This window comes from Rhipicephalus sanguineus, chromosome 9 (assembly GCF_013339695.2).
Source record: "Rhipicephalus sanguineus isolate Rsan-2018 chromosome 9, BIME_Rsan_1.4, whole genome shotgun sequence".
Classification (NCBI taxonomy): domain Eukaryota; kingdom Metazoa; phylum Arthropoda; class Arachnida; order Ixodida; family Ixodidae; genus Rhipicephalus; species Rhipicephalus sanguineus.
Window position 1 is genome coordinate 106,017,724 of NC_051184.2, and position 26,380 is coordinate 106,044,103.

A 26,380-nucleotide genomic window follows, 5' to 3' on the forward strand; every position below is an offset into this window, starting at 1 on the left:
GCGATTATCACGAGGTTACGTCCATTAGCCTTAGTTGCGAGTTTTGCGCTAGCTTGTCTCATCACTGATCCCAGCCTATGTCCCGGGAACTTCCCCATTAAAACTCGTTTGTCGCCTCTCACCCTTTCCTTGACTGCTTCTGCACATCTAACTAAATTCGAGTCCCCGGCGATTATCACGTGATCCGACTTTTCTACTGGACTGTCCCGCAACTGGCCACTGCCTCGGTTACTAGCGCGTGCTATAGCTGTTGTTTTGTCTCCTCCCGTTCCCAAGACTACTTCGCGGAAGGTGGGTCCTGTGACCCTTGCACCTGTCTTTTCCAAACCTGTTTCCCCCTTCGCGCCTACCACTGTGAGGATCGATGCCCCATTGTTCCCGCTGTCGCTTGCTTTCTTGTTCACCATGGCTACCTTTGCTGACATGGCTACCTTTGCTAATCCCTCCTCGGCTGACTTAAGCCTTTCCGCCATAGCCATCGTTTTTTCCCGCTCTGTCGCTGCCGCTTTCTCTAGCTCGGAGATTCTCACCATGAGCTCATTCTGGGCGGCCATCATTATTCCATTTTCGCCTCTAACTCGCATTGCTTACACTCTGCGTCAGCTCCTCTGTCGTCTCATCCTCACAAACCTCTATTTTCCGCCCCATTCCGCATCCTGAACACTTTACGGTCTTTTTGACCATGGCTATAGATCGTTCACACGGCGGATTAGATTAGAAGCGAAATGATATCAGAAAACTCCACAAGTATGTTACACTTCAAAGCACCTGTGCACCTTTCAGCCACGTGTTGGCCGAACAAACAAATATTAAAGAAACACCCGATGCGACTGTCACACCACTTTGTACCAACAGTACAAAGTTGTAAGCTCTATTAAGCTGCAATCTAGTGGCTTAACTAAAAAAAACAAGCTCGAATCATGCAAAAAAAAAAACACTTATCTGACGGTGTCATTCCGGAGCCCACGAAAAACACGTCCGTCCTCTAGCAGTACCGATCCCAGCACCGTTTTCGCAGCGCCGCCTGGGCAGCCAGTCAGGCCTATCAGTCAGGCACCTGAGAGCACAACGCGCCCCTAGTTGTGCAGCGCTGTGGCGGCGGGAGCAAGAACTAGCGCTGTCACCGGCGCAAAAGAGCGTTCGGCAGGCCGCACTTCTGTTTTATTTAGCGGCCGTGGTTGTGTTCGCGTTTCATTATGGCGAAGCGCATAAACAGGAGCAGGGTCGCCGAACTGCTGGGCCTGGTGGACAGCAACTTTCTGGCGATGTCTGTCGAGGAGAAATATGCCCTCGCCGAACAAGAAACGACGCAAGCAATTGTGATTGGTTCGCCCTGATTTGCAAGAGGCTAGAAGCTTGGTCGAGCCGAGATAATACTACCCGTTCTGCGATTGCTATGTGTATGCAAAAATGCTAATCGCGACAACACCTTGCAGTTGCCGAGAACTACGGGATGATTACAGAAGACTTCGCTGTCGCTACAGGCTTCGACGACTGCGATATCACAAGCACGCCACCATTTTTCGAATGTTCGGCTCGCTTTCCGATTGGTTCGCGGTGAGGGAATGCGGCGGCAGCTGCCGCAAAAATTGGTCCTCGACCAATCGGCGCGGAAAGGGCTTTTCCGGCGCATCTCACTGCCGCCGAGGCTGATTCCGCGCTCTCTCGCCGCCGAATGTCTCAGTGTGAACGCGCCATTAACGATGGGCAGCCACAACATAGCCGCAGAAACGCAACAACAACGCGCGTTGAGCGAACAAACCGAGCACACGACAGCAACCAACGCATTTAGCGTTGGATAGCAACTGTAGCGCCGGAAAAAAAATGGCAGCGCACTTCGATACTTGTTCTTTTCGCCTCGAAATTAGGATGTCGCCGGCGGCAGCAGTGTGGCCTGTATGTTCTAAACCAACGCTTGTGTCCGCGTTACTCTTGCGTCCTAACGCTTCGACAGCAATGCATTCGTGTCTATTGCGCAGTATTTGCAAGATTCATTTTCAAATTCTCAGGTGCAAGGCTTGGCAGGCGTGGCTGAGCCAACAGCTAGTCTCAATAACAGGAATAAAACGTACCTGATACTTTGTCCTCGGCCTGAGATGACGCAAACCTATTGCTGATATCACCGTTTATTAATTGCTGTGAGGACAGTGGGAAAATTGCAAGCGCGAGTTCGGATCGAAGTGGGCGATCGCGTCTGCATCACAAATTATTGACAGTTACCGCTACAATAATTTAAAGCTTATGACGTGCATGGGAATCGTGATAAGGTGTCACGTATTGCAGAGACGTAGCACGTGCCAAACAAAGGCAGTTTTCTTAACCACTTGCAATTATAATGCAAGTACAAACAGAGCTATGTTATGCTGCGCAAGCATGTGGCTTGTTTACACCTCTTAGCTTCCACCCTGCTGCAACCAGTTTGTGAGATGGAATATAGGCAGCGTGGTGGCTGGCGGTAGGCCCTTGGTCTGGTCGCGTGGCTGACAACCGGCAGAGTGAACCCACTCAGCAACCTGGACGGTGAAGTCTACGCCCCACGGGTGGTTCCGGACCAGGACCAGCTGTTGTAACAATGCGAACGGTCGATTTCGAGAACGTCTGGGCATCGTTTTACGGCGTCGGAACCCTCGTATTCGAGTCCGTAGCACGACAAGATGGACCCTGACACCAGAGTGTTCTCCCTCCGGGCTCTTCGACTCAGCCCGCTCGCGATCCAACCCGTCGTCTTTCTCTTCTTCCCTTCACCTCTACCGTCAACCGTGGAGCCTTCTAATTGGCCGTGCTCTTTTCTCCCTCGTCCGCTCATACGTGCCATCCCCTGCCAGCATCGTGCTCTTCAGTGCGACGCGCGTCTGTTGCCTGGTGCCGATGTCGTGTCCCCCTTTACCGCGTCTGCATCACTCGCGACGCCACAGTACCGCACAAAACACACCCAACTGTCACACTGATGTCACACTCACTAATCGCAATGACCAAAACACTAATTTCTCAGGAAAGTAAAATGGCTCACCACTCCCACATAAAGCAACATTTCATGCGTCACACCCACGGAGTGAGATAAGATATGAGCGCCGACTAGGCCACCGGCCGCGCGTGCGATGGTGTCTATACGCCTCATTTTCGGTTGACCTACTGCCCGGAAACATATTTTCTTGTCCTCTCCCACTCCCTCTTCAGTAAAGCCTTCTCTCCGTGGGCGATCACGTATCCTTCTTTCCTTTCACTTTCTAACGGGGCTCCTTCTTTCCTCCTGGTCACGTGATCAATGATACAACGTATTCATGCGCTTCCTATAAATTTCTGTTGTGCAAGCGCGTGTGTATAGCGTAGTGGTTATGACACTTGTCTCTCTGTTCACGCGACCTGCTTTAGCGAACTACGCCGGCGCAGGGTTCATAAAGACAGCTTCGCTGAAAAGCGCATTCTTGATCAATGCAGATAAGAATCACATTTCCCTAGCTTAGAATTCTCATCGTGAGACGAGCCCTCCTGACCGGCCGCCGCCAATATTCCTGCTGCCCGCCGACGTCCCAGCGTTCTCTGATCAAATAGTGTGAGAGTCTCGTGAACGTTATTGCGTCCATGGAAGTCGAGGAACGACAATAGCGACCCTTTATTTAAAGAAATTTACAAAATGGCTTGTGGAGTTTGCGTATGTATTGCAGCTGAGCGATTCCTGCTTTGCCGTCCCTTTAATAGCGAAGCTGCTCTAGGGCTGGGCCTGACCGGTCTGATGACACATAAGTATGCGCGTCGCCTGTCATGCTGCGGTTCCCGCATACACCCATAGATGGCGCAACTGCCCCTGCAGAACAACGTGAGGTGCTGGTGCTGGTGGTCGGGACTGGTGCTGCTAGAGGACGGACGTGTTTTTCGTGGGCTCCGGAATGACAGCATCAGATAAGTGTTTTTTTTTGTTTTGCATGATTCGAGCTTGTTTTTTTAGCAAAGCCACTAGATTGCAGCTTAATAGAGCTTACAACCTTGTACTGTTGGTACAAAGTGGTGTGACAGTCGCTTCGGGTTTTTTTTTTTAATATTTGTTTGCTCGGCCACCACGTGGCTGAAAGGTGCACAGGTGCTTTGAAGTGTAACATACTTGCGGAGTTTTGTGATATCTTGGCTTTAAGTGTATCTAATCCGCCGTGTGAACGATCTATAGCCATGGTCAAAAAGACCATAAAGTGTTCAGGATGCGGAATGGGGCGGAAAATAGAGGTTTGTGAGGATGAGACGGCAGAGAGAGCTGACGCCAAGTGTAAGCAATGCGAGTTAGAGGCGAAAATGGAAATAATGATGGCCGCCCAGAATGAGCTCATGGTGAGAATCTCCGAGCTGGAGAAAGCGGTAGCGACAGAGCGGGAAAAAACGATGGCTATGGCGGAAAGGCTTAAGTCAGCAGAGGAGGGATTAGCAAAGGTGGCCACAGGACGAAGTCAACCAAATATGGGAAATATTTAGAGCGAAAATCCATTGTGCAGAAATTAGTCGAGGCAAAAATTAAAGGTGAAAGTGAACGCTGGATGACAGAGATTCGCGAAAAGAAGAAGGCCGCGCCTAGGATATTTGGAGCCACCTAAAAGCGCTGGGTAGGAAGTCTGTCACAATGCAAAACATATGGTAGATGAAGGAGGAAATAAATTAAAAGGATATGAAGCGCTAGGTTACATCCGAAAGATAACAGCCGATTCGTTTAAAAAGGTCCCCCAGGGGATTCCCCCGGTGAGTAAAAGTACGCAAAGGAGTGCAACCGACGAAGATGTAGTACTAGAGAATTTCAATTGGAAGAAGGCCGAAGGAAAAATTCCTAAGCGCACTGCTCCGGGCTTAGATGGGGTTCCCGTCAGCCTCATTAACGAACTCGGACATAACACTAAAGAAGCACTGCTGAAAGCCATAGAAAAGTGCTTACAGGAGAGGAAAATACCAGACAGTTGGCGAAAAAGTAGAATGAACTTAATCTATAAAGGCAATTGGGAGAAAAGTAAACATTCGCTCGTATAGACCGCTAACAATTACATCGGTGATATACAGGTTGGCGAAGCAGGCAGTAAAATTAAAAATAGAAGCGCGGGTAGAACAAAATGATATTTTGGGAGAACTTCAGAATGGGTTTCGAATCGACAGACGGTTAGACGATAATCTGTTTGTTCTTACCCAGTGTATAGAAATATCTAAAATAGAAAACAGGCCCTTACACGTAGCTTATCTAGATATCACCGGGGCGTATGACAACGTTAATCAGGAAATTTTGTGGGATATATTGAAAGAAGTGGGCATAGGTGACGACTGTCTACAGCTTTGAGGGAAATATACCGAGAAAATACACTTGTATAGAATGGGAAGGAATAAGTAGCGAGGACAGCGTTGAAATTAGCAAGGGGCTGAGACAGGGTTGCCCTTTGTCCCCGCTGTTATTCATGCTGTACATGGCGAGGATGGAAAAAGCGCTAGAAGGTAGCAACATTGGATTTAATTTGTCACACAAACAGGTCGGAGCGATGGTTGAGCAGAAGCTTCCAGGTCTATTTTATGCTGATGATATTGTCTTATTTGCGGACAGTGAAGATGATATCAGCGACTGGCGGATATATGCGGAAAGGAGTGTGAGGCTCTAGGACTAGGATTTAGTGCAACAAAATGTGGATTGATGGTATTCAATGACCACGGAGACCATACGGTTAATACAGGGCCAAAAAATACCGAGGGTAAGCGAGTACAAGTACCTCGGAGTATGGGTAAATGAGGGGGATAGATATATGGAGGTACAAGAGAAAGCATCGGCTGCAAAGGGAAAGATGAACGCTGCAATTATGAAGCAGATAGCTTTATGGGGATACAATAGGTACGAGGTGCTTCGAGGGCTGTGGAAGGGTGTGATGGTTCAGGGGCTTACATTTCGGAACTCAGTGGTGTGCATGAAGTCAGAGGTGCAATCAGGAATGGATGTAAGTCAAAGGACGGGGGCCGCCTCGCGTTGGGCGCTCACGGGAAGACGACAAATGAGGCGGTAAAGGGTGATATGGGATGGACAGGCTTTGAAGTGAGGGAAGCGCAGAGCAAAATGAGATTCGAGGAGAGGCCGAGGAAAATGAAGAGTAGATGGGCAGAGAAGGTTTTCAGGTATTTGTATAGAAAAAGCGTTGACACGCAGTGTAGAAAAAGAACTAGGAGGCCCACCAATAAATATACGGCTGGTAGTGCGGGCGATATGGCAACAAGGAGCATTAAGCGGAAGGTCAGAGAGGCGGAGAGGACTTATTGGATGACAGCGATGGAAAAGAAGCCGGCTCTGAGTAACTACCGAAAAGGAAAAAAAAAACGAAATAAGGAGGGAAATGTTTTATGATAATTCAAGGGGAAGCGCTTTACTGTTTGAAGCAAGGTAGGCTGCCTTAGAACGCGTAGTTATAAAGCGAGATTCAGTAACGAAGAACAATGTACATGCTGCGGGGGAACTAAGGAAACGATGGAACATGTACTGATTGTATGTGGCGATATTCACCCAGGTATACGTGTGGGCACGAGTCTACAAAGCCTTGGGTTTTATGGACAACAATGGAAAGCTGAACACGCCCGCGATAGAAAGAAGTAAGAGACGGTTTGAGTATTGGTGGCAGAAAAGTAGAGATAAAGTAAAAATAAATAATTCGGGGGAAAAAAAGGTCATTCTGCCTTAAGAGGCAGAGAGAAGAACATGAAGCGAGGAAGTTTTTTTTTCTTTCCGTTTTTTTTTCTCCTTTGAGCCTGGTGGTAGACATGTCACCGCCCCGTTATAAAGGGGACGCTCATAGCATCCATCCATCTATCCATCCGAAAACCCGCTCGCACAGGCGGCCAGCCGGTTGCGAGCATTCGTTTAGTGGTCATTACAGACGCCTCACGTTGACCTGTGATTGCAATTCGGCTATTTATGTGCAAAACACGCCAGATGACGTATAAATGTGGTTTCCTTTGCGGTTAGTGCAACTATACGCGAGAAGGGCATGCTCCCATGAAGACACACCTATAAGTGCGCTGTACAGCGCCGCTGCGAAAAGATAGATGGATGAATGTCAAACTTCATTGAACAATCGTTCTTTTTTTAGCACGAAAGTGTTTTATGCCGGGGTCCACCACAGCTCCACTGGCGCATTTCCGTTACGGATATGACGTTGTAAAATATAAATACTACCATATGACAAAAAAAAACTATAAGAAGTTCCGTCACCGGGAGTCAAACTTACGACCTCTCGATCGCCAGCGCGAAACGACTCCGCCACAGACGGCATGTTCTCTGCTATGCTAACGGCGAGCTATTTATGTACACCATTTGCCGGTGGCGGTACTCGGAGATCGGCGGTACAGCGTGTTTCGTTATCACTAGCGAGATGGCGCGAAGGGCTCGAAGAGCGCACTTTAAAAGTCGTCCCCCACGCGGATTAGCGCGCGCCTCGACAGGGCGTGGTCGCTCGTGCGCGCTTATCTCGTGATCTCGGTGGTTTGTACGTCTTGCGCTCTGCCTGCAAGTTTCCGTTGAGAGGACGAAGGTCACCTCGCTCACTGTAGGGCCACTTTTGCGAAAGGAGCGCGCTGCTCACACAGAAACAAGTTACAAATGTGACAGTTCGCGCTCATCCTGTGTATGTTCGTTCCGCGCGTCCTTTCTGCTAGAGCAGCGCATTGCACGTTTCGAGCGGCTTGCCGTTCTTCGCGTTACATTACAATTTGATGCTGTAGCATTCATTCCTTCGCGCTAGGGGCGAAAGAATGCACAACAAACGTTCAACTACGTCTGTGAACGCACGTTTCACTTTCGTGTTATACCGATTCCTATGACAGAGGGATCAGCGATTTTTTTTTAAATGCGAAGCATTTCTTAGCGAACCTCTGGCACTTTGAGCGTTTCTATCTACGTATCTATCTATCTAGCCGCCTACGTCCGGGTGCTCTCATGCTGGCCTCCTTAACTTGGTGTAGACCACGGTGTTAAAATAGGTTAGGTGTACCGACGTTCCGCCTCCGCCACGCAGCCTCCCCGCCGAACATGGGGACGCGCTTCGCGTTTTTTTCCGACAGGCTGCGCTGGGTGTATCGAGGCTTCAGGTCAGCCGCTTCAACGGGGGCCGCGTCGCTTACAAAGCTGCATTTGCGACAACTCTTGGACTAAGAAGTTGAAATACCTCCAGCCACAAATTCTTGGAGGAAACCCGACGTTTCGAGACCGGCTTGGTCTCTTCTTCAGGGGTGACTGTGCTGATCAGGGGGGCTTCGTCGCAGCTTGTTTTTGGCTCCGCCTTTCTCTTTCCCTCACATTCCGGAGGCCGTGCACGTAGACCGGAGGCATGTTTCCGAGGGACCGGTTCACATTCGCAGGTGTGTTCTGGATGTGCCACGACTCGAGTAAGAGCCTCCTTCCCAGATTCCTTTCCGTTTCTATGATGGAAGCGCCCTCGAAGTCATTTTGTGGTCGTGCTTCTCGCAATGCTCTGCAAGGGCACTGCGTTGTATTTCCATCTTTCTGACGCCGTTTTGTGTTGGCGCATTCTTTCCGGGAAGCACTTACTCTCGCCTATGTAGCTCGCTGGACAGTCAGCACATACATGACACTTTGTAGACCACGCCCTGGTGTTGCTCCCGGGATGGTCGATCTTTCGGCCGCGGTAGTAAGCGAGAGAGCGTTGAGGCCGGCTTGTGAACCACCGTGACCCCAGCTTTTCCGAGAACCTGGCGAACTGTTCGCTAGTTCCCGGAACATACGGGATGACGACTCGTTGGGCTGGTTTCTTCGATACCATTGTATCCGGTGGGGTGGCCAGCGTGGGAGGAGGGTCACGTGTGTCGTTCGCAGGTGCGTCTCCGCGGTGGGGTAGCTGATCTCTCGGCATGCGGCGTGCCACACGGCGGATGAAAGCTGTCGTGTATCCGTTCTTTCTTAACTCGGCCACGACCCTCTCTTCTTCTCTCTTTCTCTCTCCTTCTGATGTGCAAATGGCTCTTGCTCGTGAAAAGAGTGCCGACACCACGGAAGCTTTGTGGGCAGTGGGGTGACTCGAGATGAAATGCAAATACCTGCCGGTGTGCGTTGGTTTTCTGCACACCGAGAAGGTCATGCGTTCGCTTTGTCGTCGTACTAAAACATCGAGGAACGGTAGCGCTCCGTCTTGTTCTCTTTCCACCGTAAACTGGATTGCTTGGTCGACGGAGTTAAGATGTTCGAGGAAGCTGTCTACCGCTGTCCTCTTTATGATGCAGAAGCAGTCGTCCACATACCTCACAAATACTTTCGGCCTTTCAATAAAGGAACGCAGTGCCGCCTCTTCTACGTGCTCCATTGCGAGGTTCGCAGCTGTAACGGAGACGGCTGCTCCCATCGCGGTCCCGTTGGCCTGTCTGTAGAAGTCCCCGTTGACACTAAAGTATGTTCCCTTGAGGCAGTACTCCAGTAGGCGGCACAGCTCATCGGTGCTCAGGCAGGTTCTTTCACTCAGGAGTTCGTCGTCATTCAAAGCTGCCCGTGCGCAAGACACCGCTAGTGTTATGGGCACGCTGGTGAACAGGGACACTACGTCGAACTAGACGAGGCACTCATCACTCTTCACGGTCACTTCCTTCATGCGCTCCACGAAGTGGCTGGCGTTGCGTATGTGGGTTGGTGTTTTTCCCACGAGCGGCGCCAGAGTCCGGTGGAGATATTGGGACAGCGCACGGAGTGGAGAAGATGTAAAATCCACGATCGGACGGAGCGGGATGGTGGGCTTATGGATCTTTGGAAGCCCGTAAAATCCTGGTGCAGAGCCGTTCCAGCAGATGAGCTGGAGATAGATGGCTCTTGCCTCTTGGTGTCCTTTGAAGATATCCGCCAGAAGCTTGTTCAATTCCCTTTGGACTCTTGGTGTGGGGTCTTTCGTCAGCTTTTCATAGGCCGGGCTTTGGAGCAAATCCTGAACTTTGTCGTCGTACGCCTCCCTATCAAGCAGGACCATCGCGTTGCCTTTGTCGGCCGGGAGGATGACAATTTTTCATCCTTTCGGAGCGCACGGATCGCATTGCTCTCCTCTCTCGACAGGTTGTGCTCACGGTGTTTTCCTATTTTTGATAGTACACTGATGGCCTTGAGACGGATGTTCTCTCGAATTCCACTGTCGAGTCTCCTGATGCCTTCCTCGGCCGACGCAATGATCTTTGGTAGTGGCGGACACGTCGTGGTCGTGTTAAAATTGTGTCCCTTTGCCAGCACGTCGTGCTCGGTCGGGGAGAGTTGTCTGGAGGACAAGTTGACGTTGACCGGACTGCGGTGGCGTTTCCCTTGAAGCGTCGCAATCTTGCCTTTGTGAGCTGCTTGTTGCTTCCGAGCTGTTGTTGCAGGCATCCGCCGTGTGGCACGCCGCATGCCGAGAGATCAGCTTCCCCACCGCGGAGACGCACCTGCGAACGACACACGTGACCCTCCTCCCACGCTGGCCACCCCACCGGATACAATGGTATCGAAGAAACCAGCCCAACGAGTCGTCATCCCGTATGTTCCGGGAACTAGCGAACAGCTCGCCAGGGTTCTCGGAAAAGCTGGGGTCACGGTGGTTCACAAGCCGGCCTCAACGCTCGCTCGCTTACTACCGCGGCCGAAAGATCGACCATACCGGGAGCAACACCAGGGCGTGGTCTACAAAGTGTCATGTGCTGACTGTCCAGCGAGCTACATAGGCGAGAGTAAGTGCTTCCCGGAAAGAATGCGCCAACACAAAAACGACGTCAGAAAGATGGAAATACAACGCAGTGCCCTTGCAGAGCATTGCGAGAAGCACGACCACAAAATTGACTTCGAGGGAGCTTCCATCATAGAAACGGAAAGGAATCTGGAAGGAGACTCTTACTCGAGTCGTGGCACATCCAGAACCACCTGCGAATGTGAACCGGTCCCTCGGAACAATGCCTCCGATCTACGTGCACGGCCTCCGGAATTTGAGAGAAACAGAAAGGCGGAGCCAAAAACAAGCTGCGACGAAGCCCCCTGATCAGCACAGTCACCCCTGAAGAAGAGACCAAGCCGGTATCGAAACGTCAGGTTTCCTCCAAGAATTTGTGGCTGGAGGTATTTCAACTTCTTAATTCTTCCACCCAGCCAGACAGACGTCTGTCGAAATGTTTACATTTAACTCTTGGACTGCTGGCCGTTCCTTTTTATCAGGGTAACCGCACATATCAATCTGATTTGAAAGTAAATGCACAACATCAAGAAATTCAGTGGCGGTAGCCAACACATGGAAATACATAGGAAATATAGCTTCTGCGAACAGCGATAATGATTCTACAGGTGAACATTTCAAAAATATTTTAGCTCGTGCACAAATAAGGCCACCATGGCAAATCGGTGAGGCCGCCGCGACAAGCTGGGTTAATAATAACATCTGGTGTTTTACGTCCCAAAACCACGATATGATTATGAGGGACGCCGTAGTGGAGGGCTCCGGAAATTTCGACCATCTGGTGTTCTTTAACGTGCGCTGACATCGCACAGGCCTCTACCATTTCGCCTCTACCGAAATGCGACCGCCGCGGCCGGAATCGAAACCGCGACAGCGGAACACCGTGCCCACGACCTTCGGGTCAGCAGCCGCACACCTTAGCCACTGGTCCACCGTGGCGGACCCGAACTGGGTTAGTCAAAAATAAAAAGGTATTCCCTGAAAAAGAAAGCGGGGGTGAGGGGGGTTGACGTCTCTCTGTATGATGCTTGTAAAAGAAAGCAACACATTTGACAATGGTAGGTTAGAATTCCTTTCATGGGTTGTCGTTGTGCATGCACCATATCGCATGGATTCAAGCAGCCGCCCACGGTGTTAGTTAATTTCACCGCCTTTGCAACGTTTACACGTGCTGGCTGGCGCGTGGTAGTGAAGGTTAACGTCCGTGTACCGACCATTCCATCATCACTCATCATGTGCCATTCTGATAGCGCCTCTCGTTATTCGTCACAGATACGCTGTTTGTTGCAGCCGAAGTAGAACTTTGTGCCCTGCTCTGGGTGCACAAACGTGAAATGGTCGTGCCCGTTTCCTTTTCAGCGTCCTAACCATTTGCTTTCCAGTTTCTTCTTTCGGGAATGACAGGAATTGAGAGTGACACCATATTCTATGAGGTCAATATCTGAGCCGTTAAAACTAACACGCCAAACCAGACGAGGCCCCATTCGTGCACATACGTTCGCCAGTCGAAACGCCTGCCTCCTAAATGCTAGCCTATTTGAAATAGCTTATCCTTGTTCATCGTGTCCTTATTTACACAACTTATATTGTCCAGATGGGCATGAAGTCTCTTTGCCGCGATGCATCTCGGGTTACAAATCGTGCACGGAGAAAATTTGCTTTTTCGCTGCTCCGAAGGATAGTGACCGCTTGAAAATGTGGCCACTGCTATTCCACTGAAAAATCGCGACTTACAAACAACAAATTTTGTTTGTGAAAAACATTTTGATGCGCGATTTTCACCTAATCAGGGGAAGCGCTATTTAAAAGGAAACGTTCTTCTGAGGAAACATCATTTCGTATCATTTAGCAGCACCATACAATATTCGAGCTAAAGCAGCTTTTTCAGGCAAAAATATGTAAAATTCGTAGATCGTGCCAATACTGTGATAAAATTCTTGGCGCACGATAACGTATATATCTTGCAGTCTATTTATTTTGAATATGTCAAAGAGCGGCTTCGTAGTCATCGGCCACAAGCTGTCGCCCCCTTCATTGCATTCTCTTTCAATCCTGCATTTTCCGACGTGGGAGCGCGCGCGTCACCTGCTACTGCTCGCCTCGAAAGACCTAAATAGAGTTATTTTATTCCATTACATCAAAGCATCCGTCTTCTCGCAAATGTTTATGGAATTTGCAAATAAGCGGTTCGTAATAAAAGATTCTGAAGGCTCACTTGATCTCATATGCGAAATGCCCCTTAACATGACACCTGCTCTTTATATGATGCTGACCGCAAATACATTAATTAATCTGTCGAGGGCAAATGAAGGGTGAATTCAACACGCGTCACGCAACTGCAGATTTACATTTGTAGACAAATGCGGGCACGATCGCCTAGGCCACGGTGTTGCCGAGGCCGAAGGTGGTGTTTATGAGCTTCACGCCGCATGCCTAACCGTCATGTATAAAACACTACTAAGTCTTTATATCTAAGTTATGTATATAATATTACAATACCGCACAATACTCACAGGGCCTTGCGATACTTGACATGTACAGGCTCTTTCAAAAACGTCACTTCTATGTCACAGTTTAGGCTGTGCGCAGCCTCTTTTGCTTCTAACTCGGATTCATCATTCAATGAACACGAGCTTCTGGCGCATGTCTCAACTCTGTTAGATCAGTGACTCATGACTTGTTTGTTCATTCATGTTACGATATCTTTAATGCAATTACCTTGCTCGGCAGCATGTATAAATCAGCGTAGTCTCTGGAAATAAACAGTTGGAAGTTGGCACCCATGTTTGTCAGCTTGTGTCATCACTTCATCCTCGTCCTTTTTGCGCCATACCTATTTTTCTCAAGTACTGAACCAACTATCTCAGCAACAAGCCCCGTTGAAGATAATCCTCTTAGTGACCTCCTCTCCTAATTTCTGAGGGGATCCCCATTGTGAAAGTGTTGCTGTAAGATAATTTTTTATAAACACAGAAGTAGCTGTAACTTTGTTTCCTGTTACAGTTACTGCATAAAAAGGTAACAGTGTTACATCTACAAGTTCCTCCAACTTAAAAGTAACTAGTTACAGTCACAAGTTACTGAAAAAAGCAACTAGTTACCGGTAACGCATTACTAGTTACTAGTTACTAGTGACTGCCCGAGACAGTTTCTGTGTTACGTTGCATTGATTATCTAGTAAACAAAGGAACTAAAGCTCATTCTAAAAAGACAGGGCGTGCAAACACGGACACAAAAAAGAAGTCAGGACACCACAAACGCCGACTACCAACTGAAGAGACGCACAACGGCGGAAAAGAAAGAAGGCACGAAAACTTCTCTGCGCATGCCCATGCAATAGGCGAACCTATCAATCCGGCACACGTGGGGGTCTACATGAAGATAACTGTTAAGGCATTTGATTTCATCTTTATGCAAGTTAATCGACGGTTGGCTCACGCATGCACTACCACTATTTTCGATATGCCACGCTTCAATCATCAGGCGCGTTTCTTCATTTCTATGCCGGTACAACACTGTGCATTCATTGAATTTTGGCGTGCACTTACAACCTCGACAATGTAAAGAAGATTAAAAAGTGTGCCTCCGGTTAGCGATCCTATGTCCAATATCTCTGGTTAATGCAGCGGCCCTCTGTCCTAAGTAGAAGCGGCCGCAGCTGAATGGGACCTTATACACCACATTGTACGGCAATCAGTGAATTTGTCGGTGTGTTTACGAAACAAATATCGGTCCGCTTCTTGTCTTTTACTTGGTCACTCTTCCTCTGCACAGCTGTACAATCTTACCTAGCTTATTGGCAGCCGTGAAAACAACATTAACGCCGTATCTACTACCTACTTTCTTTATCCTGTGAGATATGCGATGAATGTACGGTATACCTACGACACGTTTTTACTATCGCTTTCTGCATCCATGCTCGGACATAACATAATGGACTTTTTAAACCTTCAGCGACAGTGGCCACTGCATCACGAAGACACCCTACATCTAAAGACGCGCAACCTGCGCGTTAAAGCTATCACTCATTTTGCGCTCACATGACTTGGTGAGGGCTGACTTAAGGCAAGACATGGCGATGTCGTTTTTTACAACCTTCGAGTGCTTCGACGAAAAATTTAACAGCGGTTTCGAAGATCTAGGAGAATATGCCAAACACGTGGTTCTTCTGAAATGTTAAGGAAACGTCTAGAAATTGTATTCCATTATCTGAGGCACCTCTTTAGTAAAGCGCAGTCCTCCTTCATTTACTTCAAATTTTTCGCTTACTGAGGTTACCACTGTTTCAAAGTCCTCCCACTACAAAAAAATCAAGTAATCATCCACGTAACGAAAAACCTTAACCGAATTACCTAAGGCGCCTTCCCAAAGTCTGTCAAAATTGCAAGTATATATCGCAAAGAACCGGAGCAACCTTAGAACCAATACATATCCCTGATTTGTGCACATAAACGTCTTCCTTCCAACCTACCAGCGTCGACTTTAAATACGTGGAAATAATTTCTAGAAAAGCCCCGATAGAAACACCACATTTATCGGTGAAAACAGTCCCGTGTCCTTGTTTTTTAATAGGTTCATTTACACATTTTAACAAGTCCTCATGCGGCAAAGCATAATAAAGGTCTTCAATGTCCATACTAAAAGCTTTACAACAGCCGGGGTTTCCTCTGAGAGGAACTTAACTAGCGCCTGAGAATTACACATACGAAAAGGGTCTGAAAAGCTCAAAGAGCTTAAGCACTTCTGCTTAAGCTCTTTGAAATGAAGAAATAAAGAAACGCGCCTGATGATTGAAGCATGGCATATCGAGAATAGTGGTAGCGTATGCGTGAGCCAACCATCGATTAACTTGCATAAAGATGAAATCAAATGCCTTAACAGTTATCTTCCACGTAGACCCCACGCGTGATGGATTGATAGGTTCGCCTATTGCATGGGCATGCGCAGATAAATTTTCGTGCCTTCTTTCTTTTCAGCCGTTGTGCGTCTCTTCAGTTGTTAGTCGGCGTTTGTGGTGTCCTGACTTCTTTCTTGTGTCCGTGTTTGCAAGCTCTGTCTTTTTAGAATGAATATTTACCAACTAGCTCAGCTCTATGTTATTCCGAACTAAAGCTGTTGTCACAAGCGAGAAAATGAGGTACTGCAGCCATAGACAATCTGCTGTAGGTCTTTATGAATGTACTGCCATAGCTTGTTCGTTGTTAAAACCTCCCACATGTGCAGCCTAAATGAATTACCCATAGTTGAGATTGCTTATGAAATTACTATCGTCAAGGCATTTCGAGCAGATTTTCCCTCGTGGTCACTCCACTGACAACTCAAATCTGTTTCTTGAATTGCTGCACATAGCGTTCTTTCCAAACAGAGTGATAATAATTGCTAAAGCTTCATCTGGATTGAATTAAAATGTATTAAAATGTGTCTGAGTGTTCAGATACATAGGTGGCTGTTAATGATGATCCTTGAACAGACAGCAGTGATGCTTGTAAGTAGTTCACACCACAAAGCAGCAAAATTATGTTGCGTGCAGCCCAGCGACATAGGCTGACCAGTACAAAACTCACACAATGCAAAGATAGACCACATGGCAACCAATGATTCCACCAGCAGACTGCATGCAATTCTTGTCTTCATTTGCTATTTATTTTGATTCTACCCATGGTGCCAACTTTAAAGAGTATAGAAAGAAGCATATGCGAGTATCAGTAAGGAACTTATAAGCCACACAGTGTGCACAAAGACAAATAAATTTGAGGCAGATGACACACAGTTCAGCACTGCCACCATGTCTACTTTTACAATGCCATCATCTACTCACCTCATCTGTTGGCAAGATGCTTATGAAAAGCACACCATTCAACTCCATCCAAATAAACTTGCTAAAAGCTATCACATGCGTTTCGATTCAGTCCTGATGGAATGAAATATGCCAATCTTCACCCAATGACAGGAGGTACCGATATGTTGCAATAATGTGTCATTAAGCAACACTTAATGCACACGACTCATACAAGTCTACATGCTTTCATATGAGCCACAATCGGGGCAAGTACTGGTGCATGTCTGTGCTACAAGTAGTGTATGGGTTCCTGGCTGCTGATAGGTCTCAGCTGGTTCCCTGTGGAGTTAAATATCAATGAGATGGATGCCAGACAACGAAGTGCATTCAAGTCGATCGTGTTGTGTACAAGAATCATAGGCGGGTATACGATCAGATGCAGAAGTGCTATGGTGGGATAGGTGAAGTGCAAACACAATCTGTAATACCGCTGTCCCACGGACATTTCTAAGTGCGAGTTTCCAGGGTTAGCCTCAGTTAACGCAAATACAGAGTGCCATTGCTACATAGGCTTAGTTTAGCTCTGTTGAGCAAGCCAAAAAATCCAGTGAAGATCATGTCAGATAAACTTCATGGTAAATAATAACTTTTAAAAAATAATAATTGTCCAGTGTTGTGGTATAGTGGTTACGGTGCTCAGCTGCCGACCTGAAGTCACAAGTTCGACTCTGGCCACGGGAGTCACATTTTTATGGAGGCGAAATGCTAGAGGTCCATGTACTGTGCGATGTCGGTGCATGTTACAGATCACCAGATAGTATAAATTTCTGGAGCCTACCATTACCATGAGCCTTATGGTTTTGGCACGTGAACCCTGACAAGTTATGATTATCATGAAAAGTCAGACCTATGTAATAGAAGTTATATGTTGACTGTTTTAACACAGTAAACTGTGTGAAACCATTCTAACATTGTGGCTGTAACCATTCTAACAATGAGAAGCTCAGTCGTTTTTTAAGTAAGCCTTTCCGCATTTGTGACCATAGCCAATACAAGAACCAGGACAGTCCATTGGCGTAAGTTTTTCTTTTTAGATCTGCGACCAAGCAAGTAGCTTTGTTGACTTTGTGTTTGCATGACTTAAGCAAGGACTCATCCGGCCGGTACGATGGTCCTTGTTGATTCGGAAGCTAACATGGACTTTGAAGATGCAGACTCAGAATTTTGGGCAACATTTGGCATTTTCAAGCATTCACACAACACTGGCATAGGTAGCAACTGTGCATCATCACCAAATTACAAGAATTGGATTCTGACCAAGACTTGCTTGGTGCAGGGGCTGACAGTTCTTATCGAAAGCCTCAACACTTTCCTCTAGCCAACGTTTAACTCTGGTCATACTCCCATCTAAATTCGCATTACAACACAATACTAAAAACTTCGGATGAACCGCTCCACCTTCAACTACAATGTCAGGGTTTGCAGCTCTATGAGCTGGCTAGTCATGAACATGCAAAGGCAATTCCCCTGAAGAAATATGTAGTGACAGGGCCCTACCCTCTCGCTACCACGCCAAAGGCAGCAGTGTAGCCAATATTCCTTGGTGTACCTTCCGAGCACTTGCACCAGTTGACAGCTGGCACAGTCACTGCTGCCATGGTGTCCACCATCTTGTCAGTTTCTCAGTTTGTGATGGTAAACCATGGTTGCCCAGCTACGTTTGCAATAACCACAGTTAGGAAACTAAATGCACTTACGTCTGCTGTGTAGCTGGCTGTAACTGTGGCTAGCCAAAACCATAGCTTAACCATGGTTAAGGCTGTCCGTGTGACAGGGGTATTATTTGACTGTTCCATCTCAATGGGATGATAAAACGTATTTGCATTCCGTCTAGAACACAGCTTTCTGCATAAAAGTGTGCTTGAAAATTGAGGTGTATTGCTGTCAATAGCCCAACATGTTAGCAGCTGTTAACACCACTGAAATACATAAAGCTCCTTATGAAATGAGTCGTCGTCACTTGTGCTGTGAAATTTGCACAGGTCGGCTGATGTCAATGGGGCACATGTGACATAAGGTTTGCTGATTCGTTAACTTCGTGCTAACTATTTGCAAGCATCACCACAGCTTGTTCCAGGGTCTTTGTTTATGGCCGCCGCAACCTACACATCGGAGCATTCAGATGCACTTCCATTCCGTCTGATGGCTTCAGCAATAATGTTGCACACATATTGATTTTTGTCCCAACGGAATGCTATGCATACCAATCCTCACCCTGTGACAGTTTACCAATACACTGTGATAATATTTTAAAAAAGGGTTCACCTAGCGTGAGAACTATACCTCAACCACTCCAAACCTCGCAATCATAAGCCTGGCTCTTGGGATGCACGGTACAGAACCTGAACAAGCTACACTTTGCAGATGGACTTATTGCAAGTGAGAACGCTGCACTGGATGAAATGGAAGACATTTCATTTTCATTATGTGTGCATGGCACTATAGCCATTGCTATTTCGTCTGGAAGGAATGCTAAGCCAGCATTTCGATTCTTAATGGGCCCTTCACCAGGAGCAAAGTTTGGAAATTGTAGTACACTGTCTAGGGAGTATTTTACTAAAAGAAACATGCCTCGATAATTTAATCGTGGTTATTTAGCAGTGAAAACCACTGCTGAATTACTCATCCAGTAACTTGGAAGTGGTAAAGAACGGGACAGTTTTCGCTTGTGCAAATCTTGTGCACAGTGCAGATAGCATGCTAAGGCAAGCAGAAAGACTTCAAAATGTTGGGCACTCATGCCACGTGACGACCACAGCATGTTGTAAACTGGTACATGTGGTACAGGCAAACAAAGAGACAGGACAGAAAGGCAGTAACAATGAGAAAGAAATTGGAAGACTCACGGTCACCCCTTATGTACGCGGTTTTTCTGATGGTTTAAAAAATATACTAGGCAAGGAGTACAGAAGGTCGGCTAAGCTGTCAAAGGTTTGTGCCCTCCTTAGGTAAAAAAAAGTACACATGACGCACAACAGTAGCACGTAGTTCAGCATAAGAATAAGTATGTGCCTTGCAAAGTGGATGTGGTGTATTAGTTGCCCTGAACACTTAGAAAATTAGATATCGGGGAAAATGGGAGGTGAATTGACCTCAGATTCAGGGAACCAGAGTAATCTCTTTTCAGCGTACTGCGTACCTGTTGACGGCCTTGTGCATTATGCATACCTGGAAGTTAAAGAATGCGCAAATTAAAAGAAAGACATGTTTACAAGAGAAAGTACGGGATCAAGTGCTAACTCACACTGTTACTTCATAGACAAAAGCACCGACTAAATAGAAAAATACGGCACGAAGAGCACATGTGTAAACAATGCGCAGGGTTTCCCATTGGGGGAGGGGGGGCACAAAAGTAAACAGTTCTTGGAATACCTCAAGGGTCTTCGGCCGCCATTATTGTCAAAAGCCTGCGTGGCCATAACTGAGTAAACGTATGTGGCAGACTTCGCAGCTCCTCCTGGGTGTTTAGGGGGGATGGCCGCCCTCCCCTCTTCCCCCACCGTACGCACGCCTAGGAATGTGACCGTTTACCTGGCCTGCATCGCCCATACATGGGGGGCTCCATGTCTGGGCCACCTTCGCGCTGCCCTTGCCGCTTTTTCACATGCGTAGGGATGGGTTAATGGCAAAAACAATGTCATGGTAGCTTTTGAGTGTTGCTACATTGCAATTTTAGATATCAAAGGAGCAAATAAATCACTTCCTCGATTTTACAAACTTTAACGAAACAATCCACACGTGGTCATCACTGCATTAAATTGAGTTTTAACTGTAGCACCTAATTGCTTGTGGATCACCCGCATTCATGGAGTGAAATGTCACTGTAACCTTTCATTGTTCCGTAGAAATCTATTTGTGCTACACGTTGCTTTCTTTTACTTTATCTGTGAAGATGAGTGGAAAGGGACAACAGTTCACTGAAGAGTACAAGAAAAAAGTAATTGAATTTGCAGGGGCATGTGGAAGCCTGGAAGCACAGCCCGAGTCCAGAGATTCTGAGTAAAGCTTTTGCTATGGGCAATGCCAGAAAAATTGCATCATGACATGCAGCAATCAAAAGAAGCTCCTCAAGACAAATTACAATCGCATCATAGTGCCATGTTGTTAAGCAGCCAGACGGCTCCCTTTTCATTCCCAAGGGTAACTGTATACGAATGCGAGTGCTTGGCTCATCACAAGTATGCTTTAAGAGAGTTGACTGTTGGGCTAGTTGGTGTTTAGACATGGGAACCATCGTTAAAAAAAACACCACACAACACAAGAGGAGACCAGACGAGCATAGGCGCAAACTGCCCTGTGCGCGCCTGTGCTCGTCTGGTCTTCTCTTGTGTTGTGTGGTGTTGCGCTTTTAACGATGGTTCCCATGTGATCACAAGTGCTCGGCTGGGGACTGTCACTTGTGCTCAGAACTCATGCCATGTTCTGCACGCACTCCAATACGCACAATTTCCTACAAATGAATAGACCTTTTTCAAGCACACGAGCGCCACTAACGGGCGCGCAAGCGCTCATGGGAAAAGTGTGTACGCCGCGGCAGTTACCGCACCGAGCGCGCGGGCCTCACGCTCTGCCTTTCCGCTTACGCCGTGCCAGCACTTGTCAGATCAACTGAATGCAACAAGGTGTAACATAATACGCGTAAATAAGTCGTGAACTACTGCTGTGTTTAACTACGACGGCCACTCTACGATTTCCATCTGTGTTCCCGCGTGTCACTGCCGGACTACCTGAGCGTTTCCGAAGCGTCATTATTATATATATATTCTTTTTGGCGCCAGCATGCCCTACGGCATAAATTAAACAAAGAGATACAACTGGGTTTCCTAGACAAATTCCGCGAGCGGTCATTACAATTCGTGAATCGTGGATCCATTCGAAATCAACACCCACTGACACTGTTGACGAGCACAAGGAAGGCAGGGCTCTAATATTTAAAGATTGCGCAAGACAGTATCTCACCTCCTAATCTTTCTTTCGCGTGCCGAGAATGTAAGTGCACGTCAAAGTTCGATGAATGCGCAGTTTTGTACCGGCACAGGAATGAAGAAACACAATGATTGAGGCATGGCATATTGATAGCAGTGATAGCGCATGCGTGAGTTTACTTGGTGGAGAAGAAGAAATGAAATGCCTTAACAGTTATCTGTCACGTAGACCTCCACACGTGCTGGATTAATAGGTTCGCCTATTGCATGGGCATGCGCAGATAAGTTTTCGTTTTTTCTTTGTTTTTGTTCTTCGCCGTTGTGAGCCTTTGCAGTTGTTAGTCGGCGTATGCAGTGTGGTGTCTTGACTTCTTCCTTGTGTCTGTGTTTGCACGCCCTGTATTTTAGAATGAATTCGGTGTTACAGCTCATATTTAATACATCTTTATGATATCGGCACGCGATAATAGACATGCTGCTTCAAGGGGTACTGACACAAAATTTCGCGGCCGAGATAGCCTGCTGGATCGACTCCCGTGTACGTGCATGTACCACCTGCAAATATCGACAGCGAATAAAGCTTGAAATGTTTTATATGAATTTTGAAGTTCGCGAGCGCGATCCAGCATTATAGGCCGCACCTGGTGCATTGACACCCTCGGAGGTGACCCGAGGTGGCCCCCCTACTTCACCTACGTAACCGTTGCAGCCGGTACAAGTTATGATGACGTCGTAGCCGCCATTTCTGTTTTGACGCGCTTCCCGACGAATCGCTCCTCGCCAGCGGGTCGAACCTGAAGTGATTCGCCACGTCGAAAATTCCTTCCATTCCCGCCGCAAGAAAATCGTCGCCATCAGACGACGATGAGCCCGACGACGACAGACCGCGGGGAAATGCGTCACTGTTCTGTATGGTCACGTGACCGAGCGTGTCACTCGCTAGGTGGTGATAGTTGCAGCCGGCGGCTTGTCGTTTTTGAAGCTCTGTCAAACCGAAACTGGGGCTGTGTCGGCAATGAGGAGCTTGTAATTAATTATCTGTCGCGCGCTGCAGCAAACGATGTGCCGTGTTATGACTAACAGGCCCACAGCAACACATTGCAGCAAAAAAACGCGGGGCGAAAATTTTTGTGTCAGGACTCCCTTAACTGCCACATCCAATGCATATCTGCTCGGTAATACCGACACTGCACTGTGTTAACTCTTTCGCATTTCATGCGTGTAGATAGATACATGCAGATGCGTCCGGATGTGTGCAGTATTTACGGCGTAAGAATAGTCATAAGCGGCGACGTGTTCTTTTCGTTTCGTGGTCCCACCGATATTACGGCGCCAACAAGCAGCAGGCGAGCGAACAGCCGGCTCGCTCGGCGTACACACTTTTCCCATAGTGCTCCATGCGCCCGCTGGGCGCTCTGGGGTTGCTTGAAAAAGGTCTATTGCATCTCCAAACAAGTCTGCATCACTGGGCTATCAATGTTGTTACATTCCTTGTTTATCTGTATTTTCAGGGATAGATAACTCATTGTTCAGACCAGCTTCTCAAAGAAACTGCAGCAATGCCCTCATAACCACTCACACTGAAGACCGGGTATCCCGGTGCCCTAGGACTTGGTCCTCTGTGACAGGGCAGTTGTCATCTAGCTGGCCCAGTGCGACTGAGAGGACAATGTCGGCTTTGAGACAGTGCTTCTGTCATGTCTTTGTTGTGTCGTTACAGACTCTCCTCTTTCATCCCCGTTTTCCCTCCCCAAGTACAGGGTAGCCGACCGAAGTATACTCCTGGTTAACCTCCCTGTCTTTCCTCTACCTTTCTCTCTCTCAAGGATAGATGCTTGGGCAAGTTGGTACAAAACCATTTGTCCAACAAACAGCCTTTTCTGTCTCTTTTATGTGCTTTCTGACATAACTGCAAACTTGCTCTACACTTTTTATTTTTTTAAGTCTGAAGTTTATTAAATAGTTGAGTTGAGTTACATGGTTAGCATATTACAGCAGGTGGTCCCACAGTTTCAGAAAAACAGGCAGGGACCCCCATCCATGTTCCCCCATGGTTACATGAATGTGGTAATTACAAAAATACAGCAAAAATATACGGACGTGTAAGCAATAATGAACAGCCTGATTAACAATAGGAATAATATCACTACATAACATAATGGTAATACCCACTATTGAAAAAAAAAGAAATGACATGAAGATATTCAGAAGCAAGCGATAAAACAGGAATAACAAAAAATAAGATTAAGCCAGAGAACGGTGATGATGGTGTGATGGTGAAAAAAAAAGCAGTTGGCAGATATTGCATTTGTAATATATGCTTAATTTTCATCCACTTCAATAGCATGGTGCACGGAACAAATTATGCAGCACGATTGTCACAAGGGAACTATCGATCGCGGCTGAGCACCAATCAGAGTCGAATTTGTCGACTGGGATCGGTACCTCCACGCCCTCATCTCGCGTAAATACGACAATCCCAATCAGGAAACTCGGTCCCGATCTAAATCCCACCGTGTGACACCCGATATGAACTAGCTCGTTTTGCCGCTATGCTGAACCTAGTCTTGTCGCATTATGACCGTGTCCGCTCAGATGATAATTAGTAAGACAAAGAACATACCATGCTTTACGGCGAGCTTTAAGAGGAATGAGCAAAACTTCACAGCCGGCACAGCACTCTGGTTGCCCTGTTATCCATCCCAAGTGCCGTCACCGCCGTTCCACCACATCTCGTACGGGACGGTCGGGTTTACCAGACCGAAGCATTGCACAGTGGATATGGTCGACTACCGCAATGGTCGCATTAATCTCATATTTTACGAAAACAGGCATTGCGACAGTACACGAGAATTTGTAGGAGCCCACGATGCCGTAACAGTTTTACCGCCCGCAACCCGAAAGCTATGAATACGGATCGGATCCGCATACGACTTCAACAGGTCGGAGCGGTTAGAGATAACCGTTGTTTGAAGTATATGACCCCCCCCCCCACCCCAAAGCCCCCCCCCCCCCCAAAAAAAAAAAACAAAGCAGAAAAAAAAATGATATACTACTTTAAAACTGCTGTATCGTACTATCTGTGCATGAAAGAAGGCGCACTAAACGAACCCGCTCAGCACCGCGCACTTCCTTGTGTTGTTTATTTTTGTTTTCCTAATGAGTAAATGCTGGTCAACACAAGAGGCCAACAAACGTTTTAGCCACAGCCGTCGCGATCATGGGTAGCGCAACGCGTTGTGTAAAGTGGTGTTGAAACTGTTGAAACGTCTTGCACGTGGACATCTTCACACCACTACAAATGCTGAAAACTAACAAATACCAGCAGCCATACCATGCATTTATTTGGTAACACACTGGACGTAACGTTGTGGTTGAACGTGCCCTTTGATTGCCTCTTGGGTTTGGTCTGCTTGGGAGCAAACGTCATTCGTGATGTTTGCACGTTGAAATGTACGTGGGCAGAGGCACAGCGACTGTGCACACAGAACACATTGAACATAAACATGCGCCACAGTGCATACACGGCAGCGGAAGGCCAAATGCTGCAGTGAGTTTTCAAAAACGGGTCGGCAAGTTATGATCGCGTCACGACCACGAAACAATGTCATAACAGCAAACGTCATTCGCCGTGTGTGCTTCAAAAACGTCGGAACACGTTGAAATGTACTGATTCCCCTTTCGTAGAAGAAGCCGAGAGACACACGTGTCCACAATGCATGTAGCTAACACACAATACCAAACTAACGTGCACCTACGGTGAATCTGCAGAACCAAATCCCCACTAAAACCCCACCTTTGCCACACCAATGAGCCTTGGTGGAGAGCCTTGGCCAGCTCCAACCGCTCCAACCTCGAGCATCAGCTAACGCTGGTTGCGATCGAGGGGCCCAAGACGCGGCCCGCGCGCGAGCTCACGGTATCCCCGACTAAGGGCGCCTCTATGTATCTCCTCAAATAAAGACGTTTATCGCCAACCCTGGATGACTGTGCCGTTGTCCTCGCACTCGCTCTATCAGCACGTACGATTTCGGGGGTATTTCTTGAATATCAAACTGTACTGCAATCATGAAGACTGATATGTTTCAACTCGAGCAGGGCATATCGCGAGCGAGCTGCTTTCACGTAAGCGAGCGAGCGCGCGTGCGTGCGTGCACCACGATAGCCGGGTCGGGCAAGGACCCTCGTGCAGAGATTCCCCCAAAGAGCACAGATAACATAACCTGGCTTGAGTCATTGGTTAGATAAACAAGGACACCTTGTTTATCTGCACCCCATACAGATTTGTAAACTGAAGTATAGCTAGTTGGGCAAGTCGGTGCACATGCAGTTTCAGATAGCAAATGGCTAACCCTTTCTCCTTCACAGCCACTTGCTGTGTTCCCTGTTTGCTTAATTCCTTCAAGCATATCTCGTTCATACACAGCCAAATGCAAGCATGCACATTTTCACCGTGGTTATCTGTAGATGTAACAAAACATCTGCACACTTCTTACAAGAAAAAAATGGCAGATTTCACCTTATATAACAACTTCATATATGGAAGCTTTAAAAAGGAAAGTGGGAGGAAGTAACATCCCGAATCTTCACAATGAGTAAGCTGTAGTTGGGGGTGCTGGAATAATTTCTACCCGCTGGTGACTGTTGATGTGCGTGCATAGCAGAACTTAAGGCAATTTATACGTTCGCCTCCGTTTAATACGACTGCTGATCCTGACAACTTGGTAACTACTTTGTTGTGTCGTATTTAGTGGGTAATATAACCCTGGGATCTTGTTAACGTGGGCTAGCTGAGCTTATGTAAGCGCTTAGGTACAAGAATAGGTGTGCCATATGACGGTAAGAATGTAGAGTGTTCAGAAGTGTGGGAGCCCGATGAGCCCGAGGGAGCAAGACACAACCTACCTTAATTGATCGAGCTAGCTTCACAA